The sequence below is a fragment of the Acromyrmex echinatior genome, chromosome 17 (assembly GCF_024713525.1).
Source record: "Acromyrmex echinatior isolate Ae372 chromosome 17, ASM2471352v2, whole genome shotgun sequence".
Taxonomy (NCBI): Eukaryota; Metazoa; Arthropoda; class Insecta; order Hymenoptera; family Formicidae; genus Acromyrmex; species Acromyrmex echinatior.
The window spans coordinates 6,605,317-6,620,726 of record NC_141868.1 but is presented as its reverse complement, the minus strand read 5'-3'; the positions used below and the strand labels follow the sequence as shown (position 1 = coordinate 6,620,726).

At 31.2% G+C, this 15,410-nt stretch overlaps 1 protein-coding gene across 2 annotated transcripts in view; it reads right to left on the bottom strand.

Moving 5' to 3' along the window:
- Positions 1-15,410, bottom strand: part of LOC105145304 (uncharacterized) — a 36,416-nt gene that overhangs the window by 19,654 nt on the left and 1,352 nt on the right. The gene's annotated exons all lie outside the window — the stretch shown is intronic.

The window sequence follows — 15,410 nt, the reverse complement described above, 5'->3', positions numbered from 1 at the left end:
ATAATAAGAGAAAATTGATAACTAATATGAAAAAAATGCATTTTTCTATGCATTCCATCTGATTGAATTAGCCCCGGACCGAGGTAATGTGCCTAATGGTATGGGGTAATTTGATTAACATTATTAAAATGAGGTTATTATATATTTAATCTTTATAGATCAACAAAGCTTTCATAAAAATGTATTTTAAACACAAATATATTTATAAAATAAAAAAAATATACTTTGTACCTTGTTATTAGATAAATAACAATTTATCTAATCCGAATCGTTATCCGAATTACAGTTATAATAAACATAATAAGTTACACTTTATTTAGAATGTTTACACTTTATTAGAATGTGTCTATACAAGTTCACAAAATTATCCTTTTAATTATTCTTAATGTTTTCACATTATTATTACTACTTCTATTACACTTAAAAGTAATTTTTTATAGATGCATTTAAAATCAAAAAGAATACTCTTTAAATTCTTTTGAGAAATTTCAAAGAGAGAAAATGCTATGTATGGAACAGAGTGAGATCGTCCTGGTAAAAAAATTGATAGAGAATGATTGAGAACTGTAGGATTTTTATCAATTTGTATCGTTTTTCTGTAAGTTTGTATCATTTTCTATTGTTAACCTTGCGATAGCATCACGATTGATCGGATATGAATCCTATAGTTTTCATCATATTTTATTGGATTTTATAAGATTTGTATACGATTCCTGTAAGATCTAATTCAATTAGTGAATTTACAAATACCATATTCAAAACGGTAAGATTTTTCTATCGTTCTCTTTGTCAGGCATAGTGAATGACAGGTTTTCTAACCTAACAAATTTTAACGATTAATATTTCGATTCCAAGGCAGAACAATGCTTCTTTTTCGTTTGATTCAAGCAAAAACATGTCAAATGAGCCTAGTTTATCAAGATTGGACGTGAGGGAACCAAACTTATAACATTTACCACTGAAATAAATCTATCTTTTTAGAGGAATGAAATATTGCCGTTCTTTTTCAAGAAGTGAAACATTTTCACTCTTTTTCAACTGACTGTATTTTCACTCTTTTATAGTGAGATTTCATTCCAAGAAATTTAAGAGTAGGTACTATCAGAATCGTCATTAAATTAGTCATATAGCCCCGTGTTGTGATTAGCTTACTAGCCCCATCTATTCATTTTTTAAAAACATTATACGATAACAAAGACGGATAAACAAAAAAAATCTGTTGGACTTTGTTAAGTAAGAATTACATTTACTACCTAAATGGAAATCAAATATCTCAGACAATTATATACGATTGTAGAACAAAAATTAAGAATAAAAATATTTATTTACGTGTACGATTTTTTTAAATTGTAGTGTAATTTCTCATACAGACGCGTTCGCTTCGAGATCTCACAGCAGATTGAGCGGCAGTCGCTGCTGTGTGTTCAGAGTTCAGACACGTTTATGCGTCTCCCGCGATTTGTTTATAACGTAGTTTCGATTATTTTACACACTTACCCCTATAGTTTACTGACCCCGGTCTCCCCTACCATATGTCCGTACCAAATCACTTGATACGCTTGCGAATATAAACGCTGGTGAATTATTTTGGTCTACTACTTCTGAATCACTCAAGTACCCAATGGGGAAAAAATGTTTGAAAAAACATTTTTTTAAATATTTTTTTGAATACGTTAAAAAACGTTTTTAAAAACATTTAAAATAATGAGAAAAGCCCCCTTTTTTCTTTAAAAAAATGTTTGTTTAATGCTAAAAAAACATTTGTTATTATTTCAAAGAAATGCTTTTTTAATGTTAAAAAAAAACATTTTTTTAAAATTGACAAAAATGTTCTTGTAATGATAAAAGTAACGTTAAAATAACAAAAAAGTCCCCTTTTTTTATTTAAAAAAACGTTTATTCAAACGTTTATTCATAACATTTTTTTTATGTTAAAATTATTTGAACAAAATTAGAAAAAATATTGTACAACACAGAATATTTTTTTTAATTTATCATTTTTTATCGATAGTACATTTAATCTTAGACAATCAATTTTATTAATTACCAATAATTTTTAATTATATTTTTATCTTTTTTACTCACCGGTTAAAAATGTTAAATAAACATTTAAGAAATCTTATTTTGAAAATGAATCATAAAACGTAAAATTCATTACGAATAAAGGTTTAAAAAACATTTAATAAACATTAAATAAATGTTATCCTGAAAACGAATTGTGAAATGTAAAATTAATGAAAAATAAACGTTTAAAAAACATTTTCTCTCCATTGAGACATAATAGTCCAACATGAAATAAATGTTTAGAAAATGTTTTTTCAAATCATTATCTTAAATAAACAATTAATATAAAAAACACATTTAATAAACGTTAAATAAGTATTTAAAAAATATTTTTTTAAAATACTGTTTCAAATGAATAATTAATGTAAAACAAACATTTTAATTAACGTTAAATAAACGTTTAAAAAATGTTACTTCCAAACATTATTTTAAATAAAAAATTAGTGTGAAATTTACATTTAATAAATGTTAAATAAACGTTTAAAAAATATTTCTTCCAAATCATTTCAAATGAATAATTCTACATAATGGAACCAAACTTCTGGTTTTTTGAATGTTTTTCTGGGGACCTCTTTCTCAAAATGCTCCATGAAGATATTGGTGATTACAAGAGAAATAGGAGAGTCCATTGCCGCTCCTGAAGTTTGTTAATAAAATTGGTTGTTATAGAAGAAGTAAATAGTTGTTAAGCAGTACTCTATTAGCGGGATGAGGTCGGAAGAGACTTCATGTGAGGCCCTTCCGACCTTTATTATGTTAATGTGTCTTTTATTGTGTGAAAAGAGATTCTACGTCGAAACTTACAAGCAGGTCTGTGGGATGTAGTCGGATTTTTTGGATCTTTTGTATGAAGTTCGTTGAGTTAGTTATGTGTGATTCGGATTTTCCATTGAGGGGTTATAGTGTTTGTGCTAGGAAGCGGAATAAATTGTATGTTGGGGAATATATGGCGCTGAGGAGGATGACAATTTGAGGGGGATGTTTGGTTTGTGTACTTTTGGTAGTCCGTATAGTCTTGGTGGGAGAGGATATTTTAATGTTGATTTGGTTTTACTGGGAATGTTGTTTTTTTTCACCAGGATCTTGGTATTCTGCGCGATTATATTAGTTGGATCTTTGTCAAGCTTTTTCTATGCTTTGTCCGAGAGAAAGTTCTTCATCTTTTTCTTATAGTTTGATGTGTTCGTGACTACGTATTGCCTTTGTTGGCTGGAAGCACGATGATCCCTGTTTAGGTCTTGGAGGGCCAATCGCTCTTGTCTAGTGATGTTTGGTGGAGAGGGTTTGGTTTTAGAAAGTATATTGGTTACCTGTCTGCGGATATTATCTGCTTGTCCTAATAGGAGTCGGTAGACGGTTGACTCTAAGATGTTTTTGGATTTGTGAGTTCAAGGTGATCATTGAATTGATAAGAATTTTGGGATGATGTTATTATCCCCCCCCCCCCCTGCAGCGTTTTAGGAATACCAAGTTTGATAGCTTCTTGACTAGAAAAGATCTGAGTTTGCTGAAAGTGTTTACTTTAGCAAGGATACTCTCCCCGTAGAGGTATTTGATAATATTCTTGAGGCTTCCACAGGTGCTTCCTATATAAAGATTATGATTATCAAGCTGCTCCTCGCTCTTATGAAATGAATTGCCAGGTTCACGAAACGTTAGTATTCCAAGAATGGATCTGGACCCGGAGGAAATCTACGAAACGCATAATTTTTATTTTTCTCTTTTTTCACTCATAATTTTATATATAAAGAGTGAATCAGAGTCGTTGAACCAACTTTTGACCCTATGAGAAAATAATTGACTACACACACACACGCGCGCGCGCGCGCACACACACACACACACACACACACACATATACAGGGTGAATCAGAGTCATTGAATCAACTTTTTATCCTATAAAAAAATTATCGACTTCATACCTAATTAAATTATAACGTGTGTAGTCAATTATTTAAAAAACATGTATGTTTTATATATATTTATGCCGAACAGAATCGATGTAGCAATCGCAACCGTCATAGAACCACAATTATAATCGTCGCCTTGCGACTGAACTTCAGGAAATACTATTGGATTGTTCCGAAAGTCATGAAAGGGAAATAATCTGTCCAAAACTCGAATTTCTTCATTCAAATTTTGTATATTACGGCTATGAGAATCATATATATAATAACAGTTTTTGTGTCGCAATGGCAAATAATCTAATGATCCGAAATCACTGTGCAGCATTTGCAAATGCTTGTTCTTCGAATTATTAAGTAGAACAATCCGATCGGGAAATATTGTTAACCATACAGACCAAGATGCATAATCAAAATTTTTTTCGAGTAGCGCATGGAAACTATCTATCATCGTTTCCGTCAACCATTCTTCGGAAGCCAAAATGTTCTTTTCCGTATTATCAGTCCTTGTGACACTGACGATCCATTTTCAATTGGCGTTTGGCGGCAATCTTCTAGTGATGCAAGTATCAAATCAAATTTTTCCAATTAGACGCCTACGGTAAGCCAAAGTTCTGCGCTATTGTAACCAAAAACGCTAGCAAATAATTTTAGTTTGGGTGCGTAATAGGCCCAAAACAAAATTTATTTGTCTAATTGTAAGCGCCTACGGCAGCCAAAATTCGGCGCTACTGGCAGCCGATGCTTTCATTCAGCGCTTATATGGCAGTTTTTATACAGCGCCTGAGCAGCCAATAAATTTTTTTTAATTTTCCGAATCTGTAAAATAAGAAAGTTATATAAATACGTTATAAAACAAACAAATTAATCATTTGAAACCATTTTGTACAAATTTCTTTGTAACAATAGCAAGCATTCAGTTTACAATTATTTTAATAAATATATGCAGGGATTTATAATTATTGCAATAATTAAAAAATATTATAGAAAGTACACTTATGAAGAATTGAAATTACATGCTTCTTTTGTACAGTAGTCTTTAGATCGTCAAATAATCACATCAATACATCAAAATAGAATTTATTGATTACAAAATAAATCAATTCAGTATGTCTCTTAAAAATTGTTGCTGTTATCCATTCTACAATCAAATCTCATTTATTTATAAACGTTAAATATTTAAGGAATCAATTTATGTAAAAAAAATCATAATCAAAGATTTGAAGATTGATCTAATTTTTTAAACAGAATCCAGGTAGCACACGTATGTATTTTATATACGTTTCTTAAACATATCCAATGTTTTATAACCGTTATCAATAAGAAACGTTTCACCGGAAATGTTTTTAAAATTATAATTTAAAAAACGTATTCTTATCCAATATTCTGTTTCTAAAATTCTAAATCAATCAAGTTTATAGAGTGACACCTTTTTTCCTTCTTCCTTTTTTCCGTCATACGCAACAAGGAGCGGGCCGAATGGGAGCGTCAGGCCCTGCAGAAGCAAAAGGCTCTTTTAGCTCTTTTAGTCTCTCTGAGGTCTGACGACCGTGTGTAAAAATATATATATAATGTACATTTTTATTTACGATAGTGTTTAATAATATAGGATAGGATTCTAGCTCTAAGTAGTATAACGGATCATGGAGGTGGGAGCGTATACTCCACGACTTGGGTGCACCCTGATGAAATGTCGGATAGGCGGTATTTCCGAAATGTGCCCAATGTGGTCTTGCGGAGATGCTGAATAGGAGAAGTTTTTTAGCAGGTAGACAATAATGTTCGCTATCCTTCCTTATAGGAGGGACGCAAACTCATTGAATTCTGCACAATCAAGAGACCGACTCCCGAGTATCTTTCCCTTATCCGTTTAGGTTCTCCTTCGGGAGCATCCCGGATGAGGAGCTATGTGAAAATTTTTCTCCTCCTCACAAACAAAAACAGTATATTCATACAATATTAAAAATTCATTCTGTTGCAATCGAAATAAATATTAAAGGTCGTGTTAAAATCGGAGAGACGAAGAAAATATGGTTGCGTTCTCACAAGAATGGACAATGGAAGGGCCCATTCTTTATTTTAAGTATATTCATAATGACACTACGTCAACTAGTACGTAAAGTCAGCTTTATAATGACAGGTTGCGATAATGACCATCAGTTACACATCCACTAGAAGTCTGTACATACATATATTTTTTTATTATCTCTTTATGGACTAGTTTAAAATCCTATTTTAAATATATACTTCTCACTTTATAATTATAATATTGAGAATGACCCAATCAGGTTTGAAACGCCGTTTGTTATTTTTAATTTGTCTTAGTTCTTTATAATTATATGCAAACTTTGGATAGCCTTTTCACCATATTTCGGTAATTTTTACTTAATTTTATTCCTTTTTTCAATCTGGAATTATTACTTATTAACATAGACCTGTGGCATACGATACTTATCTTCCCACTACATTTCCTGCAGCCTTCGGAAGATTAAGCAATCACCCATCTCACGTTAAGAAGTTATTAAAAATGAAATAGGGAATTCAACTCCGATGACGCTGACCCTCCCACACATTATGGAGATTATTACATCGAACAATCTTCGGAAGGTTGTAGCAGTCATCACGTACGAAGTTATAAAAAAATTTATACTTGACTCACATTGTCATCCTGAATGGCCATTAGACATTTTCAGCAGACGAGGATGAGAGAGGATGGAAGAGAGTGAGATAGGGCAAAAAAGAGAGAAGTGGTTGGGCTGGGTGGTGAGGGAGGAGGGGAGGAGGAGGAGGCAATAGAGTTGGTCGAAGTTGGAGGAGGTGTGAATGAAAGGTGAGAGAGAAGAGAGATGCATGTGACTGCGGATAGAGAAGAAGAAGAAGACGTTACTTTATTTTTCATGAAAATCATCATCACTTTTCGCTTGTATGTCCAGAACGGCTTGACCGATTTTCATTTCTTTTAGCTCAAATTACTCGTGGCGATGCCGCCTTTCAAGATATGTTACGTGCGATTCAAAATTTTTTATATCTTAGTACCCCCAAAAAATGGACTTTGGTGGCTCAGAATAAGAGAGCTACTTGTAGTGTCTTTATGTTTTCTTTTTTTTATGAATATGGTCAGAGACACTATTGCGTCTCCTGATACAGTATGGACATTGAGTGTCGGCACCTTTGATGAATCCCAGGTCACACTCATGACTTGCCGCCATGTTATGGGTTAGAATGGCGTTTATAAATTTGAGTTTTTATAAAACTCTACAGAATGATTTTTCTAAAAAAAGACATAATTCAATCGTGTCATGAAAATTGTTTATAGCGAGTATTTTTAAATCAAAATTATATAATAATATAATGTTAACAAACTCATTATATAAAAATAATATTCACAGTAATAATAATAATAATAATAATAATAATAATATTAAACAGTAATAAGTAAATTACAATAATAATTGATTAAATACTATATGAAAATTGTAATTGAATAATTATGTATGAAAATATAATATATTGCATGAAAATTGAACTTAAATGTGAAGTTATAATTTAATAATACCTACACACACATACACACACACACACACACACCATACACGCACGCACGCACGCACGCATGCACACATACTTTATTACGAGCATACTTTATCGTATAGAAATATAACAGTTTACATAATATAAACGTTTCCGAAAAAATTTGATTTAATTTTTTAATAAAATTTAATTTTATTAGGGGTAATTTTATTAACCCTTTGTCATACTTTTCTCTTACAAATTAAAAAAAAATTACGATCAACGTACCACGGCTCTCACCGATATTTATGTTTGGTTTATTACCGATTATCACGAATCTCATACAATATTGTAGGCAAAAAGGTTAATTATATTTTATGGGAAGGAGATCCAGCTAACCTAACTTAATCTAACCTGCAATTTTAAATTGCTGAAGACAGCTACATTCCTGATTGGAAATCGACGCATGCGCACTAAAAATTGGGGACCACATAAAAAGTTCAGTGTCCATACTGTATGTATTTATACTGTGACCATGGACTCACCATAATCGATAATTAATTGATAGGTGACCCGCTCGATTTGAAAATGTTTGAATCCACTGGATGGACGCTGGAGGAACCTGATGTATCTGATACATCTAAATTTTCTTTGCTTTTTCCGACGATCGTCAGGCCAACAAAAAACTCTACTTTTCTTAAAAGACTGCCGATTTGGGCGTACGCTCAGTCTTCAAAACTCCATATCTTCCGATGTGATAGACGATATATCTCTCAATAATCTGTGCGATGCCGCGTTCAGCGATTCTGCGAGGGAACTGGGCGAACAAGAACTAGAAGTATGTCCTATAGTTTCCCTTTACGTCAAATCTTCAAAGGATGAGCGCGATTACCAGGACATTGGGCACCAATAACTATGATCTTTATTGCAAGAATAATCCAGAAATAATCAGTCTCTCAAGAGCAGAATCCAGTAAGTCTTCACAGATGCATTATATTTTGTAAGTGACTAATGGTGGGGAATATAGAGAAGAGGATAAAAGATATATATATATATTTGTCAGACGATAACGAATAGCGTGAAAAAATCTTTCGTCTACTCTTAAGACAAGTAGATTACGCAATAAATTTGTGTCAAGTATTTCTTGTGAACTCAATCTTAAGTGTTTTACATGTAATAATGAAGAGTCATGTTAAGTTTAAAATCTTATAATTTAGTATAATCTTATGTAGTCATTAAATTTTAATTCTATTGATATAAATGACATATCTACTTGTTTTTTTTTATAATTCCTCCAGATTTCACAGCTCCAGATTTTTACAAGAGTATACATCCGATATCGAATGATCGCTCTCGCACAGAAATCTCTAAATCGTCTTCCATACGCCAAAGTGCAATGCATAAATCGTGAACCCGCCGATTAACTTGACATTCTTAGCGCTCATAATTATAAAGAATCGATTGAAGGCGGAGACTTCACCGGTGATCGCCGAACTGCGTGCATTAAGACGGTGATGGTGACGGGTGACAATATGTTGATCGCACTCTCATTGGCCTGAAACTGTGACATCATGAAGCCAGGTATATCTGAGATTGCTGTCTAGACGATTAGCAGAATCAGATAAAAACCACAGATTTTTTTATTTCACAAAGAGTCAGCCATCGATAATCAGCCATCACCATCTTCATTAAATAGTCAGTCCGATCTCAGTGAAATATCCGATCTGAACAGTGTGGTTTGGATAATGTCGAAAGCGATTCCTTCGATAATACTAAGTTGGAGAATGATATCAATTATTTATCAGATGAGTAAGTATCTGTATTCTTATTAAGCACTGTGACAAGATCTCTTAAAAACATTGGATAATGTGAATCTATTGATCTATTTGAATTACAGTGTGCAATATTCCAATAACAAGTACGCGTTGACAGAAAAAATGTGGGCATTAATAAAGCAGTATTATTCAGAATTGATATCTAAGGTAGTGACTCGCATTTTTACAAGAATATCGCCGGATCAGAAGCAGCAGTTCAAAAACTGCAGTCTTTAAGATGTTACATTGGCAAGTGTGAACACAAAAAACATTTACTAACATTTAAAAAAACTTAATTATCCCAAGTGGGAATTGAATACCGACGAGGTATCCAATACTATTTTTCAGTATCTAATACCGATGCGATACTGAATATCAGTACTGATATGGTACCTGAGAAATGCTGGGATGATAGCAACAGGCCAAAATTTGTAATACAGTACTATTACAGTACAGGATGACAGTGTACTACTGGCAGTGTATTGGATCAGTACTGTCGTCCTTTCCCAATTTTAGAACCGACATGATATGGATAATCTACCGACAGTATGCTAACTCAATACTGACGCTTGATATATTCCTTACTAATTACAATACAGACCCGATACTGCAAATATACTAGCAGTATACAATTTTGATACTGACCCCCGACACACTGATTTTGGCAACAGTACAGACGCGACATCGAAAATTTACTGGCGGTGTATCAGTATTACTATTCAATACTGATTCATATTGTATTGTATATTGGTACCTGTACCATATCATTAGTTTTATGATACTGGTCCAGTACTGAAATATGAAACTCATTTTTCATTACAGTTTCAGTACCTATCCAAAATTCAATACCGTTTTTTTTGTATAAATTCCCCCCCTTGGGGGAATTTACATTTAATTGAAAAATTAAGTATGAATAGAAATGTTTGGGCTATTGTAATTGACCAATTTATTTACTGCTATGTCTTACTATCTTAAGTTTTTTTGAATCTGGAAATTCTTGTTCTACACTTTTCGTGATATGACAATTGGCGTTGTAACATTATTGTATGAAACATCTTCACATAGAAAAGAACACGTTTATATATAATAATTACAACACACGACGGTTGAATTTAATGTCAATTAGATGTAACTCTGCGTTTTAAGAATATTATTGAATTACTAAAGATGGCCAGATTATGGCCGAAACGTTTAATATTTTAATTAATGTAATAATAATTATCACAAACTATAATTTGTGCAGTGGTTTCTTATGCTCTTTTTTTATACGTTTTATAATTATAACCACGTTTGTTTTTACGATGTATTTTTTTTTTGTGTTCCTGGCTTGAATCACAGACAATATTTTTTAAAGTGTATTAAAATTTAAATGGATTTTTTAATAATTTTTTAAATATTACTGCATTTTGCTCTTTACGCGCGCGATGATCACATTTAAATTATTGCCTCGCACTTAAATTACTACCTGAGAAATTAATTTAAAATAACAAAATATAAAAATAATATTTTTAATCCTCGCAGAGAAACCTTCTTTACAATAATATAATAGAAGAAAACGATTTTAGAAGGAGAAGGGATTAAGACGACGAATTGCATCATAAATATTTACAAGAAATAGTGACTTTCGGTTAATTAACCGAAAGTTACTATTTTTTGTAGAGTTAGAAAATGTCAATACTCTAGTTTGCCCAATTAAGTCAGACAAACGTCTGTACTGTTAATTATATGTAACAAATCGATATGCGTATGTAGATGCAATAAGCGGTAAAAACACAGTTAATTCAAGAAAGAAAGTTCTAGTTGTTTCTAATGTATTATAATTTAATGCAAAAAAATATATAGAATGAGAAATTTTAAACAAAAAATCACAGATTTTTAAAGTTTATGGAATTTACAGGTGTGTGACGTATACGCGTAACAATAAAAATCGGTGCAACACTGTGCTGTGCATCCTGACGTTGAAATTCGCGTAGCGGCATTGTAAAGAGAAAAATTTTATTTCTAATTTTGATCAATTGTCAAAAAATAATGGTGTCAAAAAAATAGTGGTTTATAAGATCATGTGCAATGATTGTGACGCAATATACGTAGGACAGACGGACAGACAATTAAAAACAATAAAAATAAATAAAGTACAAACGGGCATTTGAAATTTGGCACAGTGATTGGTAACGCGTAATTTGCTTCGAAAAAACTTTATCTAAATAAAATGAAAATTGTACATGTTTCAGCTAGTCTTCTAACCTTCTTCAGTAAAAAGACGATGAACATTGATTCGACGTCAATTTGATATTTTCAACGTAAAATCTACATCATTTCTCACTGAACTGTAATTAGCCAATTCACTTACTGTTCTATATATATATATATATATATGTATATTTTATATATGTATATATTAGGTGTTGGAATTAATTCGTAGCGTTTTACAAGTGATGGGAAGTACTTTCATTAATGTATTTTTTAATGCTCATGTGAAATAAATAACATTCTTTCATTAAAAAACGCTACGAATTAATTCCAACACCTAATATATATATATATATATATATAGTTATAGTATAGTTACAGTTACAGTTATAGTATACAGTTATAATGGCACCAATTAACCGAAAGTCACTATTTCTTGCAAATATTTATGATGCAATTTCTCGTCTTAATCCCTTCTTCTTCTAATGTCATTTTCTTCCATTATATTATTATAAAGAAAGTTTCTCTGTGAGGATTAAAAACATTATTTTTATATTTTATTATTTTAAGTTAATTTCTCAAGTAATAATTTAATTAATAAATAAATGTGAGACAATAATTTGTATGTGATCACCGCGCGTAAAGAGCAAAATGCAATAATATTTATAAAAAAGTTATTAAAACATCCATTTAAGTTTTAATACGCTTTAAAAAATGTTGATTGTGATTTAAGCCAGGAACATAAAAAAATTTAAGGCAGTAAGACGTAGCAGTAAGTGAATTGGCCAATTACAGTAGCCCAGTGAAAAATGATAATGGAATCGACATCGAATCGATGTAGATTTTACATCGAAAGCATCGAATCGATATTCATCGCCTTTTTGCTGAAGAAGGTTAGAAGACTAGCCGAAACATGTATAATTTTTATTTTATTCATGTAAGATAAAACTTTTTCGAAGCGAATTACGCATCGATCACTGTGCCAATTCCCAATTGCCCGTTTGTCCTTTATTTATTTTTATTGTTTTTAATTGTCGGTCCGTCTGTCCTATGTATGTTGCATCAATCATTGCACATGATCTTATAAACCATATTGTTTTTTAACAATTGATCAAAATTAGAAATTAAATTTTATTTCTTTGCAATGCTGCGCGAATTTCAACGTCAGGATTTACAGCACAGTGTTGCCGGTTTTTATTATTACGCGTGTAAGTCACACACATATAAATTTCATAAACTTTAAAAATCTACGATTTTTTGTTTAAAATTTCTTATTCGTATTTTTTTGCATTAAATTGTAATACATTAGGAATAATTAGAATGTTCTTTCTTGAATTAACTGTATTTTTACCGTTTACTGCGTCTATATATGCATATCGATTTATTACATATAGTTAACAGTACGTTCGTCTCTTTAATCGAGCAAACTAGAGAATTGACACTTTCTAACTGATATAAGCCAAGAAGTAATTTCATAAAACTTTTTTCTAAAAATTCATTGACGTAGGTTCCCGCATTAATTTCAGATTAGTATCGCGTCTGTCGAACTGGTTTTCCCATTCCGCTCTGCACCAATATTTTACAACTATTAAACGCCGCGTAGTTTTTTCCGATTTACCTTTCATCAGACAAATTTCAATGCAGTATGACACTTAATATCATTGAATCATTTTGACGTTTCAGATAAAAATATGAGATTTTATTTCGTGAAATTTCTGTGTAAATTTGTTAGTTACATATCACGATATTACGTATACAATGGTTTTATTTCATCGAAAGCAATTTAGACGAGAAGTAAAATTTTGACAAAATATTTTATTGTAATCTCGCACTGGACTTTATCTTCCAATTCAATTAATACTTTACGGTCCGCGTAATATAATTAATACACAATCGCACCATTTGATTTTAATGAATTACAATTACGATATGAACTGAAATCGTACATTTTTTTTTACCGTAAACATACCATTTATTTGTGCTCTGATTGATTGTGAAGGAAAATCGAATCGGCAGTCTCGACAATAATTCTTAGTTGCGGAGAGAAATGTTAGTTTTATTATACACAAGAATCTTATACATAAATAGGTACAGTAACAAATGAATTTATGTAATGTCTTTAAGAAATTATATGTTATTATAATACTTCTCTATTACAATCAATATTATATAAAAAAGCTAATTTCCGGAAAAAAGGCCTAAATAAATTTGTGCTTTTATTCCGCCCTCCTCTCATCTCAATTATCGATGTTCGCGAGACAGACAAAAGGAAAGCAAAAGTAATAAAATTCGAATGTAAAATTGATATGTTCAGTGAGAGACACTCCTTTGATTTGAGCGGGGAAAACAATTGCGAAGCCTCGACAACGAGATCGTGTTCACAATATTGTGTTCGCTACACAAATAAAATTCCTGGATATTCCTCGTATAAATGTATAATTCCTCGAAAAAATATCTTTTTATCTTAAACATTGTTCTCTAATGAAAATTTTAAGCACGACATTTAACAAAGATTCCGAAAAAAATATCTAAATTTGTCGATCATTTTTTTAAAGTAAAAGCAATTTTTTAAAATTATGTCCGAGAATTCTACATTTTGCTTCACTGTGCGCTGCACCGCACCTTCTTTCTCATCATACGCACGCATACTCATAGAAATAGGCAGATGAATTGCGGGAAAAAAGAAACAGGAGATTTCCATACATCTCGATTATTTAACATACGCGTCACACATTTACTTATATGTGTGGTGCCTAATATTTTTCATTGCTTTACTAATAAAAATATTTAATTTTTAATTGACTAATTAGCGATGTACGCTTTTGAATCTCTTTCAGAACACTTCATTAGAAGAACTCGCAAGATTTTTGTTTGTAATAGCGAATACACGGGAACATGAATGCTTAATCATTTATGTCCCCTCATTATGTTTTCTTTTCATATTTTCTCAATCTTTTTTATGCTTTCTTATACGATACAATTAAGAGTGGCTAGATTCTATTACGAACAAAGTTCTTTTAATGAAGAGTATTTTTTCTGAGGGGTCCGATAACACATCGCTAATTGGTCAATTTAATTCATATAAATATTATCAAAGAAGGTTCCGTGAGCCTTTGATTCGTCCTTGCTCGAATCAAGAGGGCAGGCATAACAATATTATATTCAAGTTATGTTAATTTTACTTTCATTTTTATTAATATATTTATATAATATATTTCACATTTATTGAAGAATATCTTCGTTAAAACAGATCCTCATTTTTAACATTCTTGCTACTAGTATAAATATTTAAATGTGCAAATAGTGAAGCATTCTTAATTAACTTAATTAATTTATTTATAAAAATTTGGAGACACGATAGTGTCTCGGCGCTAAGACAAGCACAGCATTATGTAAGATAATTACAAGCAAGTAAAAAATCAAAATTAAAAAACTTTGATTCTTTGCAGTCGTAATGCCGTTACTCGAATTTCAATGAAGCTCACGTTTATACAAAAACTATGCTTAAATCTGTCAAAAATATGATCGTTTTGTCACTATTGTAAAGAACACCACACAAATACATTATCAATGCCTGCTAAAGGGATGCCTCTTTGTTTGTACAAATTATGTAAACGGTTTATATACGATATAATATATATAAATATAAATGGATATCAATGCCTTTCCACCAATTGTATATCCTCGATTAAACATCATAATAAACGATATTCTTTTATTGCGTCTTAGTATGCTAATATCTTTTATATTTTTTATTAAATCGAGATATTCATATGGTATTATAACAAATGTTATAATTAATCAATTATGTTATAATTAAACAATTATTTATAATTATTATGGTGTAATAACAAGATAGAAAAATCTCTACATAACAATCTCTACATCCCTATGATTTAGTAACAGGAGAAATAAAGAGAAATGGAAT